The sequence below is a fragment of the Alosa pseudoharengus genome, unplaced genomic scaffold, assembly GCF_046254945.1.
Source record: "Alosa pseudoharengus isolate Yale_2024_CS ecotype anadromous, Long Island Sound unplaced genomic scaffold, YU_APseudo_1.1 YU_APseudo_1.1_scf_22, whole genome shotgun sequence".
NCBI lineage: Eukaryota > Metazoa > Chordata > Actinopteri > Clupeiformes > Clupeidae > Alosa > Alosa pseudoharengus.
Window position 1 is genome coordinate 21,447,490 of NW_027468680.1, and position 13,802 is coordinate 21,461,291.

Sequence of the window (13,802 nt, forward strand, 5' to 3'; positions counted from 1 at the left end):
TCATGTATAGCGCCACCTAGTTAAACACAAAAAAGTAAAAATGAGGTGTTGAAATCGCAGGTATCTGTGACCTAACATAGTCAAAACTGCACGAAATTGGAAGTGTAGGATCATTATGACACCCTCTGAATGCACGCCAAGTTTCGTGGAATTCCGTTCATGGGGGGCCACACAATAAATTAATTTATGTTACTATACACCAACTGGCCTGTAGGTGGCCGGAGACAGTTTTCTGTGAATATCTCGAGAACCGTAGGGCCTAGGAGGTCCACCTTTTTTTTGTATGTTGGTCTTAAGGGGGCATGTCAACCCATCCCATTACCACTTATTTCATCTATAGCGCCACCTAGTTAAAAATTAAAAAGCAAAAAATTAGGTGCTGACATGGTCAAAACTGCACAAAATTGAAAGTGTAGGATCATTATGACACCCTCCGAATGCATGCCAGGTTTTGTGAACTTTCGTTCATGGGGGGCCTTACAATAAAATAATTTATGTGTACATTTAGTGACCGTACACCAACAAGGATTCCCGGGACACTGAAAGACCGGGGTACACGAAACTTGGTGGGCATGTAACCCCACATGGATAGCATAACCATCGTTTTTTGTTTTGATCTGTAGCCCCCCCGCTGTGCTGGACCCCCGAAAGGAGGGTAGGGCAGACACAGTTTTCTGTGAATATCCTGAGAACCGTAGTGCCTAGGATGACCAATTTTTCCGTATGTTTGCCTCCAGGGGTCATGTAAACCCATTCCATGTGCACACATGTGCATAAACAGATACACACGCACACACATACATTCACAGTAACCATACGTATGACACATACTCACACAGTAGACATATGTACGCATGCATGCACATGCACAAACACACATACGCAGGCAAACACACAAGCACGCACACACACACACACACACACACACACACACACACACACACACACACACACACACACACCCACACACATAAACATAAACATGTACACGCACACATGCACACAATTCAAGAATTTCTCAGAATTATGAACAGGCAAGATAGGGGTGGGGTTGTATAAAATGAATTTTACATGTGAAATCTATGAACTTATCATGTTTTGGTACTTGTTGTCTAGCAGATACCAGTGAGAATTGAGTGTGGATAATGCAATTTAGTGAGACAGTTAGAATCATATAGGCCTTTCAGCGTGATTTATTTTTGTGGAAAAAATGTGCTGGACTGGGCGGTGGTCATATTTTGTACCTCTAGTTATTATTATTATTATTATTATTATTATTATTATTATTATTATAACAGCTTTTGTTGTTGTGAGATTGTTGTAGGTCAACTATGAAATAAAAACAATGCAATAGCCTAAAGTGTTTTAGCATTTCACTGTAGCCTGTTCAGATCAGAAAAAAGGCGCACAGCAACAATGCACACGCAGATGCATCCGAATACTGAGGCTCCCCCTGAGTGAAGAGAGGTGTTTCAATGAGTTCCAAGTTTGGGCATTGCGGGGCGCTATGAGACTGGCTGTCATTGACAGTAAAGGGGGAGGAGCGGACTAGGAAAGAAGCCGCTATACGCCGTGTGAGTACGTGTGTGTATGTGTGACCAGGCCGTCGCCCGCTCCCATACGCCGAGGCAGAGAAAACAGTGGGAATTGGAGAGCTCAGTAGCATCTGCCAACAGCATTCACTTCGTGGACAATTCATTACTCAAACGAAGTAGTTGTGTGCATTTGAATGGGCGTACAAAGTGACAGAAGCCGTGCTGTCGTCTCATGCTAGCTACGTAACGTTAGTTTAGACTGACAATGAAACAAAAGCGTGCAATGTGTCAAGGGGAACGTTCCAATTAAAGCGTCACAGAAAATACAAGGACACCAGAGCTGTAATTTAAGAGGTAAGACAAATGTATTAAATAACACTGAGTAGAGCTGTTACTATGTGTGATTAAGACTGTGTATGTATTGGACGGTTTTACATAATTATCGTCATGATGGACCAGGTGTTTCTACTGCGCTAACGTAAGTTACATTATCCCCTCTTTAAAAGCTTTATTCTGTGTGTGCGTGTTCTCTGTGTGCGCGCAAGCGCCTAGGCTTAAACCTTTTCAGGAGAAAGGTCCTGGCAAAGGGAGCCATCGTGTCCAACTAACACAGAGCGGTCTACTTCTGGAAGTATTATGAATAAATGGCTGGTGGGTTGAAAACCCATGCAAGTGCAGGGATCACACACTGTCCATCAGCAGGTGTTTCGAGATTGTGTTTGCCACGACTTTCTATTGACACCACTGTCTGTTTGGGTAGGCTACATTTTGTAGCCTCTTTTTTGATATTATCTTAGAATTAGTTGTGTAAGCCTGAGGATGGTCGCTTTTTAAATAATCGTCATTAATGCAGTTTTATTTGGCGGTTCTTGTTCATGTTGTTAGATGTTTTATCGCTATGTTATCAACTTCTCCAGTTGATAATGATCCTCATCGCTACCGGTGTCACGACTGTCAAACATTGCTGTGACATTTAATTTTCAACTAAACAACTCGACATGATCTACTGTAGTCTTGATTGCCAGTCCGGTTAATGGATATTAGGGTAGGCCAGTAATATAACAGTCATAATATTAGCCTACCCCATGCTGTGTAGACTAGTGTAGCCTATCCTATCTGGCAGACCAAGTGGGTTCAGTCCAAAATGTGTCTTCTAACACGTCTTCGCCTTCACGTTTGAAGTTGGATTGTATTGAAATTTGCAGTAGTTACAGTAGGTGTCAGCTCTTGAGAAGTCAGAAGTTAGCACAGTTTGCTTGCTTGTGTAGATAGAACAAAGGATCTTGCATAGTGATAGTGCAGCTCTGTCGAGAGCTCTGAACAGTATGATTTTGGAGGAGTTGCACCTTGATTGGTTCATGATTCACCGGCCACAACTGCAGGGCAAGGGACCTATAGCGATTCTGTGTAAAATGTGATTAGGCTTTCATTTATGGTCATTTATGAGAGCTGCATTTTACACCTGGCAAGGTTATGGCCATCCTTGAAAGGGGACATTTATGTTAACTGTGGTCAGAGAGAAGGACAGGGCCACAAATACTAAGATTAGAACAGTGCATATCTGTAGGGAGGTGATCACAATTCCTTAGATGATTCCTTCTAAACAAAACCATTTATCTATACTGATGGTTGAGAAAGCACATCAAAACAGAACAGTTGTCTACTAGAAAGTTTGAAAAATTATGTTTTTAATTTTGATTACAAAATATTATAGGCCTGTGTAAATATGACTTTTAAGGGTTTATTGATTTTATGAGATTTCTGGAAAGATAATAAAATTGTGATGTCACTTAAATTTTCATCTGGACATATAGTTTTTTACTCATGTGATGATGTTAGACAATCAGGGACAATGTATGAGTAAGAAAGGCTTTCTGGAGTTTGTTTTTTAACAGCAGAGAGCTGTGAGATGTGAGAACACATCTTACGGCAGAAAGTATTTCATCAAAATATTATCACTGTGTGGCGACAGTGTGATGACAGTGTGGTGTTTTTGGCCCTCATAAATCATTTGTCTGATCGCCTTCTGGTCACACTTCTTACAATAATACGTCTTCAATCTAACCATGAAAAAGATTAGACCATTGACTCAAGCAATGAGAAGGGAAATGATAGGGCCATGTATTTGTTTATTGGGATTTCATTTTACATTAAATCAGTTACATTTATAGATAATTAATACAATAATTGAATTCATATCCAATGTCCATTAAATGTATTGATATGACCAGGTGTCTGCCTTGCTGAAGAAAATGGTACATTTGTCTGTTATATATTTCAAAGTGTATATACTTGTCGTTGAAACACTGTTGTGTCAGCACGGTTGCTGTTGTTCAATAGCATAAACATTATTTACAAAACTAGTGGGATGAATTCAGGTTGACCACAGGAATAAATTTCACAATGTTAAAATCTGAACATATAGTTGGGTTTTAAATGGAAACTAGACAGCACAATAGACTTACCACTGTTCTGCCCCATCACACACACACACACACACACACACACACACACACACACACACACACACACAGGACTGTGTGATTTGACCATGTCACTTCATCAGTCTTCCAGTGTGGTGCCACATGCACCAAGCTGGGCTTCTTTACACAAGCCATACATCCAACTGCTTTTTAAATGGACCTCTTTCAAGTACTGCTTAGGACTTGCCTTTGGAGGGATAACTGTATCTGCTGTACCTGTGCTAGAGGATTGCTGAGAAGATAATGACTGCTGCACCAGATTTAGATAAAAATTATATTGGTCTACTGGATATATTTTTTCAGCTTAATATGTCTGTCGATATGGAAATGTCAATTTCCACAGAAATATTTTTTACTCATGTCCTTGTAGTTAAACCTCAACAGAAAATATGTTGACACAAAAGATAATAATAGAAGCTAAGTACACATATTTAAAATGATCACAGTATAAAACCAACCACTTCAACCACCCAGCAATTCAAAAGGGTAGCAAAAGGGTAGGATAATCTTTTGTCCTAAAGTCAGCTCATTGTAAAATGGAATTCTGTCATTCATCATAGTATAGTGTTCCTTCAGGTTCAGTGGCCTGTGGAAACCTTTAACAATTAGCAACACATTTGCATTGGTAGAGAGAATAAATTAATTAAAGTACACCTGAGTAAAGGATTTAAGAACATAGTTTGCAACTTATCGTGTGTCTGGAGTTGAAGTGGCTCAGTAGGCACTGGAATATCACCTGTGATGTCTGTGATGACAGGATGCAGTTACATTTTAGTTGGACAAATACTGAATGAGTCTTTCAACCCTCTCTTCTGGTTTCAGATGCAATGCCATGCAGTTTTCACTTTTGAGATCTTTTTGGTTGGTATGGTATTCCGACTGCAACAATAGGCTATGGTTTATGTGGCTAATTGTGTTCTCTTAAATAATTGTTCAGGTAGCCATGAGGCCCTGGCCTTGACACAAAGGAATGATAAAGAAAACATGTTATCATTGCCAGCATATGCCAGATGGTAACACTGCTTCAAATACTTTAAAGCAGATCAATATGTTATTAGAAACTTGTTTTTTTAAACAATTCAAAGATGAATAGAATATTTTTTTATCTTATCTATGCTTTCATGGCTTCAGTATCTGATAGTCAAAATGATGACTTCTCTCTATCAGAATGACTTCCAAAAAGCCTTTTAAAACTTAAATAATTAGATACTTTTCCCAAAGTGTTGTGAGGAGGGCCTTAATTAGGCTAACCTTCTCACTGCAGAATAGAATGGCACAGTCATTAGTCCTCCCTAAGTCGTAGATGCCGATCCAGCTACATCTGATGGATCTACCGTTCGTGCAGCTTGTCGCCTTAGCACAAACATGGAAAGAAAAGCATTAGGTATAGAATTAGCTTGGTCACTCAAACATAACCTTGATGATAGGCTTGAAATTTCATTCAGCAATACGGTTTGGTGAAAGCTAGTCTGAATGCAACCTTGTAACAGTTCTGCTGTTGAGTGAATTTTGAATGGTCACATTTTTGCTCTGAAAATGTTAATGTTAGGAAAATAGCATAGAAAAGAAACGGAGTGGCTGCATCAGACTAAAGAGGAAAAAATATTAATGTAGCAGACCCTCTGAAGCATGTCATTATATATCTCTGTTTCTAATAATTTTTAGTCCAGATTAATTCAGAATGCTGTGTTGGTTTTGATTTCATACATAGCTGTTTTAATTAGACGCAACAGTTTTATTTGCAGTTTTTAAGGATTTGTCATTTGCATTTAAGTTCTGTTCTGTATATTAGTCATATTAGTTGTTAAAAAAATGTATAATACATTATATAATTAATTAAGTGAGGAAGTATTAATAATTTCCCTGTTTTGAATTTAGATTTTTTTTTTCTATTTCCACAGGAAAGGTGGATTTGGGGGAAAGAAGAATAACCTTTTATGGTAATGTGATTCCATCAGAGGCTTCATTTGGTGAGTATCTCAGATGACTAATTAGAAGTGAAGTGTTATCACCCTCAGACAAGATGAATTGATTTATTTTTTAAGTTGTTCATTAAACTCAAAATATTGGCTACACTGTAATGGTGAAACTTTAGGTAATGAAAATGAAAGGTAAGACATTAATTAATTTGAGTATATTACCCTCAGCAGTACAGGCCTCTGTTGTTAGCTCCATTTGTCTTCCACTCTGTTATGACAAACACAGACCCAATCTGTTGTTAATGCTGATGATACCAGCTATTGGATGGTGCCACTGTAGTGAGGACTCCTTTGTGAAACAAAACACTGATGATGTTTAATGTGTAAAGCGGTTCAGGAAGTGCCTGTCTGCCTGGTGGGGCTAATGGCATAAGCAGAAGTGTTGCTGCTCCACAGGCTCAGCTCGCTAGCCCACCGTCAAAAGACCTCTTCCCTATTGCTCACAATCTGAGCAAGCGTTGTAATGGATTGCTGTGCTGGTAGTCAGTGTGCCAAAGCCAGTGCCCAAACCAGCGGACTGTGAGTGTGTTACGCGGGAGGTGTTTGAGCTAAGTATTACGGGGCGTGCTATCATGCTGTGACCCCTGCTGTGCTGATGCTCCCAAGGGGGTCGCAACCTCTTTGCCTCGGTTTGAGACAACTTAATTACCGTGTGTCACGATGTATGGACACAGATTACAGGGAGCATTGAGCCCAAAGTGAAAAGTGGTGTGTGTTTAAGGAAATATCTGTGTTTCCAGATTTCTTTGGGATGTTATTTCACGTCCTCCACTGTGGCTAACATGCAAATGGAGCGGGAGATCTTGAATCAGAAATTGATGTTGTTGGTCCTTGCAATGGCACACTTGTGTTGTTTGACATATATGTGATTGAAAATAGATATTTTGGATATTTTTGCCAAGGGTATTTCTTGTCCAAGGGCCAGAACCATTTATATGAAAGGGAAGGAAAGAGCATGAAATAACGTCTTTGTTTGTAGTCAGGTGGCTATTATGGAGAGGGATGTGTGAAATGCTTTTTTCGTGCCAAGCTATTTTCAAGCTATTTTTTTTTTTGTTGTTGGTAAATGATTGAGCCGGGTGCAAGAGACGGACTAGAGCTGACCCCCTGAGGCTAATGGAATTTATTGGGTAAAACACAGTGACAGGCTTCAGTGTTTGTGACGGAGCACTTAGGAATAAACAATATCATTGACATTCTGCTTTGCTGGTCTGCATTAAGATTGCAAGACTGGGGAGACATAATCCATTACTGTCAAAAACCTCATTTCCAAATGTTCAGGAGTTGAAAAAGATATGCACGCAGATGTTGCTTTCAAAGATGGGCTTCGAAATACAGCAAATTCTACAACAAATATTAAAAAGTCATGTGTGTCTTCCATATTAGAATGTTGGCATAAATTAAATTAAATTTACCAGTTGAGTTTTTTTATTACTGTTGCACAAGATTGTTGCAGATTAGCAGAATTTTTCAGAATATATTTAAAATTGATCAGGCCAAGCAAGTGAAAAGCTTTTTCAGTGAACTTGCAAAACAAGACAAACACCTTGATCAACTGCCAGATTGAATCGGTCTCACCTGTGGGCACACAGCACTATAGTTTCACCTTCCACTATCTGCAATGAAAAGTGATCAGAGCGTGTGAGACCTCAGAAGCCCACAACAGACAGACATTACAGAGTCAGACTGCACTGACCTGACCCAGCGTTCTCCAGCAGAATGGACAGGAGAGAGTGAGACCAAATTACAGCTCTCTGGAGCAACAAGCTTCTCTAGCTTATAGAAAACAAAATCAAGTCTTCAAAGAGAAGAGTAATTTTCCAGCAGGACACTTTTTTTTTTGGCCTTTAGCGCTTCAAGATCTAAACCGTGGTATCGGGAAGTCAACGAAGACCATTCAAAGCCATTTCAAAGACTTTACCGTTCAGAGGCAGCCATGTGCATCTGCATCTTAGGTGACCGGCCTTCCATGACCCTGAATTATAGCAAAGCTCGGAGTAATTTCTTGAAAAAAAACACTGAACATTTCTGAAGAAGTCAGTGAGTGAATACTGAATGTGTGGAATGTTAAAACATTCAAGTGGCACTTTTTTCCAATGTTAACTTCAGTGATTATATGAGGTGCTTGATTGTATTTGCTTTAACTGAAGCTTGCTGCTATGAAATACAGGCTGTCAGAATAATCTATTTTTATTGTCTGATCTAACCAGGTAGAGTATATTCAGCCTTTAGAGAAACAGAAAGGTCTCGATATGTCAACAGTGAAACAGAATCCAAACACTTGAGACAATTTCATCTGAAAAACTGAATATTTCTGGCTATGGCTTGAGGCATTTTATTCAGATCAGTCCCTCCAGTGCTGACAATTCAGATCGGAAGATCAGAAGAAGGGACTGAAATCAGTAATATTGTTTAGAGTTAAAAAGAGTTTAAGGTATTTATATTTCCAGGGAGATTTAACAGATATGTCAATGTCCATCTGTTACTAATCAGGCCTCCATAATGCAGATGTTATGATGTGAATGTCGGATACCTGGAATATGTCAGTGGAAAAAGGGAGAACAGTTTGACAACTATGACATTCTTCTGCATCAATGAAGCAGACTAGAAGCAGAGTGCATAGACATATGAGTGCATATACATACACACACACACTCTCAATCTCTCTCTCTCTCTCTCTCTCTCTCTCTCTCACACACACACACACACAAACACACAGATTGTCATGTCACCCTGTCAAATGCACCTTATTGACAATCTGAGAGATTTAAATCTAGTTATTTTTGGACTTTTCCTCAGAGATAACCTGCTGTCAAAATTGATTCAACGCTCAAGTGCTTTGGAAATTACAAAGAACTTGAGAGTCCTTCAGTGTCAGCTTGCATCACATGTTGATGAATGCTTATTTTCAGTGGGCATTTGTCTTGGCACATTGTCCCTCAGTTTTGTTACGATCAAACAAAGGAATTAAAATACTGAACTGCCCACCAAAGTGTGTAGGATATTGTAGGAAATGTAGGAATTAGAGTGAAATCACCAATGGACTAATTTGCAACAAAACAAAAAGACTGTTCACTAAGTTGATTTTTTGGGTCGGAAACTTGAATGTGTTTCAGTGGAAACGTCTTGGTTCTTGGTCTTTTCAAGACAAGTTCAAGATAGCTTTGGTTGTAGATTTAAACTCTGTAATGCATCCTCAAATAACTAATTAAGTTATAACCCAATAAGAAAAGATAGTTTGTGAAGCTTGTCATGCATCATAAATTAAGAATCCCACAAAACATTTCCTCAGTTGTAGTTTAATTTGTGACATTTTTAATAATTTCTCATCACTTCCGATTTGATGCACTTCATATTATTGTTGTCTATAAGTTATCCAACACTGTGACTACTAAATAGTCCCAGAGTATAATTTGTAGTGGCCTTACTCATGCCTAAATTACTTACGGAATTGAGTCTCTGCATGCTTTTCCACGGCCAACTAGCTGCTCCTCGGCTGGGTTCCAAATGACTATTTTCACAATCCACAAAAATAAAGTTTGGTGGTCATGAGGCATTACAGGGCAGCAGTGCAGTGCAGTGCTTTGGCATGGTGTGCACCATCTCTCTGATGAGCACTGTTTCAAGGATATCAGCCAGACAAATTACACACTCATATCAACAACAAATTACACACTTTGTTATGGGTCTCTTAAGGTCACCTTTACTTATTTGAACTCTTCTCCTGTAAGAATATCCTTCACTTTCTCAAAAGAACACAACCACGAATGAACGTAGCAACATGCACACAAACATGTGCAGTTGTGTGAAACCGATGACTTCTATCTTGTGTCTTGTGCAGTAAGTCCTGGTATTGAGCTGCCATGTGCTGAGATGCCTTGCTCATGCGAAAGCTTTGAGCGGATGGGGTGACGGTTCTCAGATGTGCTCCTAGCTGTAGAATGCATCGTTGCACTGCAGGGCTGTGGTCTAAGCTGGTGTGACACTTAAATAAGTTCTTAAATGAGATTCAAGCTTCCTAAACTTTATTTGCTGAGGAGTAAAAAAAAAAAAAAAGTTAAGCAAACTGATTTCACTTCTCGAGGGAAACTGCATTTTACGTCTGACACTTTTAAATATGTCTGTTTTTTTAAGGCTTTCAGGAGGTTGCGAGTCTCCTGAGACCAGATGTGACTGTGATGTTTCATGATTAGAGTGCGCGTCTGCGGACAACTCGTTTAAATGGTGGCGTTGGTAGCGGTTCTACCCCAGTAATAATACAGAAATTTCTTTTAAAACCCATCCATAACTTCATAAAAGAACAACTGACCTTTGCAGTTTTCTGCTACTAAGCTACACCATTGCAAGTTATTAGATTTGTTTAGAATGTCTCATGGCTGTACATTGTTAATGTCCCACTGTATGAAAAAAGCTGTTTGCAGTAGCACCACCTGTGAACCTAACCTCCTGGTGCTGAATTGCATCGTTGCAATTTCTTCTATATGCCTCCAATATTGTTTTCAATGGTCTTTATTCTCTTGGTTGGCATTATTGCCATTATTGTCAATCCCAGTGTGCAATTCAATTGACAACGGTTGCCCCATTATTTTGTGCTCTTCACATTCTTGCGAATTTGGAATTTCAGAGCAGGGGATTGGGTCTGCTCTCCAAGCAAGGAGCTTGTGGGGAAAGGTTAATTGCTTTGCTAATGTTATTGAATCTCCTTCTAAAAGTGGGTCACGCTCAGCGCTCGAGCAGACAACCCTTTGTGAAGTCAGCTGTTTCTAACTTAATTCCAGATGAGATTGAGCGAAAGGTGCCACACATAATTCTTCTCTCTGCCTCAGCACTAAGAGAAAGGTATCAGTAGATGGAGTCCCCTCCATCTGCAGACGCCACTGCCTTCGGGCTATCAATTATTCATTTTATGTAGTGATGAGGATGTTGAGTGGACTGGGGTAAAAAATGATTATGTTTGCAGGACTATGTTTGATGACAAACCTGCGAGAGCAAATTCATAAAACGATAGCAAGGACTTTTCCTTAATTATTCAGGCGTCTTGAGAGCTTTGGCTATCCATGTCACTGATATTTGACAAGTAATCACCACGGCAAATTGTGAGGTTAAGTTGTAGTGAACAGTGGAGGACAGCGAGAAGGACGGGGTGAATACTAAAGTTGCTTTGGTCCAGCCATAATCATTCCTGGAGAAGAAGGGTTGTCAAAAAGTGGCAATGGCAAATGTGGCAAATGTTTGGTTTAGAGAATGACTTCCTATGATGATATCTTTAGAGCCCGACTGATAAATCGGTATGCCGATATTATCGGCCTATATTAGCTATTTGCGGTATAAGCCAACAGTAAAATAATGTTAGCATTGTTTTTTTTTTATTATTTGATTGTTAGTATATTTGTGAAACATAAACGCGGTTATCCCGAGGAACTTAACAACAGCACTTTAACCAGTGTTTCCCACAGAACTGAATTCTATCTGTGGGGGTAGGTTTGCAGAATTAACTTGAATTCAACAGTTTTTAACAAATTAGCGTAGCGTGGTTATGATGTACCAGATTAAAGCACAATTTAGTACAGCCTGGAAAATCATTGTGTGGTGGTCAGTGTTGATATTGTGGTGGGCCGCCACACATAAGTCAATTGATACTTTGTCTTTCGACTTCCATACATTTTCTCACCATACTGCCAGCAGCTAAGGTAGTTAGCCACAATGATCATTCGTCCGGATTTCAAGCCCTCTGTCCTCTATGCGAGTATAGACTTACATTATGGAATTTTCCTTTCCAATCACACAAAGTATCCCGCTGTTTAATGCCGTTAGCAACCCCCTGTCCACCCAATAGAAAAAGGCCTATAATAAGAAATTGGGGGGTGTCCTCATTTTGGCCAATTGGTCCTTACTTTTAGACACAACTTTTCACACACACACACACACACACACACACACACACACACACACACACACTCTCTCACATACACATACATACAAAGAAGCACACATATACACAAAAACAAACACACACTATGCACACAGTCATTTACATACACAAAAGTTCCAAGAGTAGGGGCTGGAGTAGGGGCTGGAGTAGGGGCTGGAGTAGGAGATGGAGACAAATTGACAAGCGTGATTTATTTTTGCGGAGAGAATGTGCAGGACTGAGCGGCAGTCATATTTTCTAGTTTCTTGAGCTTTGACATGCTTTCACACACTTTACATAGTTTTTGTTGATGACTTTTTATTGATTCTCATCTTGGAAAAATCATAAAAAAACAAGACAACACAAAAGCCCTTCACAAAAACCGCTTTCAGAAGGAACATTCATTTAGTGATGGTTCTAGGAGTGAAGTAAAAGGACACTCTAATTAAGAAGCTCACAAACTGGCTGAAGTTGTCGGATAAGTGCAGCTTATTTTGAAACCCTACTTTTGCCATTGTGCAAAGACTTAAAGAAGCTATGTGCTCTTGGCACCACTGGTTGCTGTTGCAGTTTTATAATGTAGAGAGAAATCGTATATCTATTGAGGTTCATTTATAAAACTGTACTTACATTTTCAAACAACTGATAAGTGATGTACAACAGAGAATGGGATGGTCTCGTCAGCATCATGTAAATGTAAATTTGTAATAAATAATTTACATCATAAAGAATTCTTTGATTTTCCGACATGGTGGCTACTGTACAGGCTAAGCTACTGGCTGATCAAGGAAAAATCACTAAAAGCAAACTTCCATGAAAGTTATGTATAATTTTTGTTGAGTGTTTTTGTCAGTAAAATACAGGAAAGAGAATGTATTATGTTATGATGTTCTAAACAATGGAGGAGCCCATGGGCATGATTGACAGCTGTCACTCCTACTCCCCTTTCTCTTCCATTTCACTAGTAGATTGGAATTCACATTCCACTTATCCTTAGTGGGTGTCAGCAGACATCACTCATGGGATCAACACTATAGGCATCCCAGGCGAAAGCCAAACCAAACAAGCTTCCAAACGTGTTAATTATTACCCTGATTGGCAAACTACTGAAAAGTGCTGTAGATGTTGCTGTTTCACTCGAATTGCTGTCTGAGTGAAGCTTGGGCATCATCATTTACTTTCTATAATTCACTGATCTGAAGGTTGGAAATAAAGAAAGAATTTTTAGATTTCTTTTCAGTTGAGGAAAGGTATTTACTGTGTAAATCAAACAATGACCAATGCATTGCCTTGCTGTTGACAGCAGCTGCAGTTATCTCTACTGTTGTATCAGGGTCATAATGACTATTACCTGGACTGGTCAGTCAATTTAACCCAAATAATGTGTCTATGGCCTTGTGGCCTTTCACAGAAATATCTCCAATATGTCTTTGTGTCCAGATCAATAGTACACGGGCTTTTTGATTACTTTCAAACGCACCCCTGCTCTGGTGTGTACACTGTATTTTATTTCACCAGAGAGAGAATCCAGCTTGCTAATATGCGCCCCTATCTTCCTGATGGCAGACGTATATCTCTCTGCAATTTGTTTACTTTCTGCTTTTTAATAGGACAGGATGACGAGCACACTAATAGACTGTTAGCAGAGTGGGACTGTTGTGTGTCTGGCTTCACCGTTGCGTAAAATTGGCCAATTGTGAATGAAAATCAATCAGAGCTGGGCGACTGGGCGTAATATTTACCCACCAGACCATTCAAAAAAAAGAGTAAACGTGAGCTTAGCTTTGTGTACAGACAGTTTATAGCTGGCGAGGTAATTTCATTTTGATTGAATGCACTACCACAACAGAGAGCTGACTGTTTAACATGCAATGATATCTCAGAGTCTCACAAT

General features: G+C 39.4%; 1 protein-coding gene across 1 annotated transcript in view; it reads left to right on the forward strand.

Annotated features, from left to right (window-relative positions):
* The first annotated feature begins 1,647 nt into the window (after positions 1-1,647).
* Positions 1,648-13,802, forward strand: part of LOC143139178 (kelch-like protein 29) — a 72,909-nt gene continuing 60,754 nt past the window's right edge. Inside the window, exons 1-2 of the mRNA XM_076299783.1 lie at positions 1,648-1,889; positions 5,920-5,988. The gene's annotated coding sequence lies outside the window, so the exon portion shown is untranslated. The remainder of the gene's footprint in view (positions 1,890-5,919; positions 5,989-13,802) is intronic.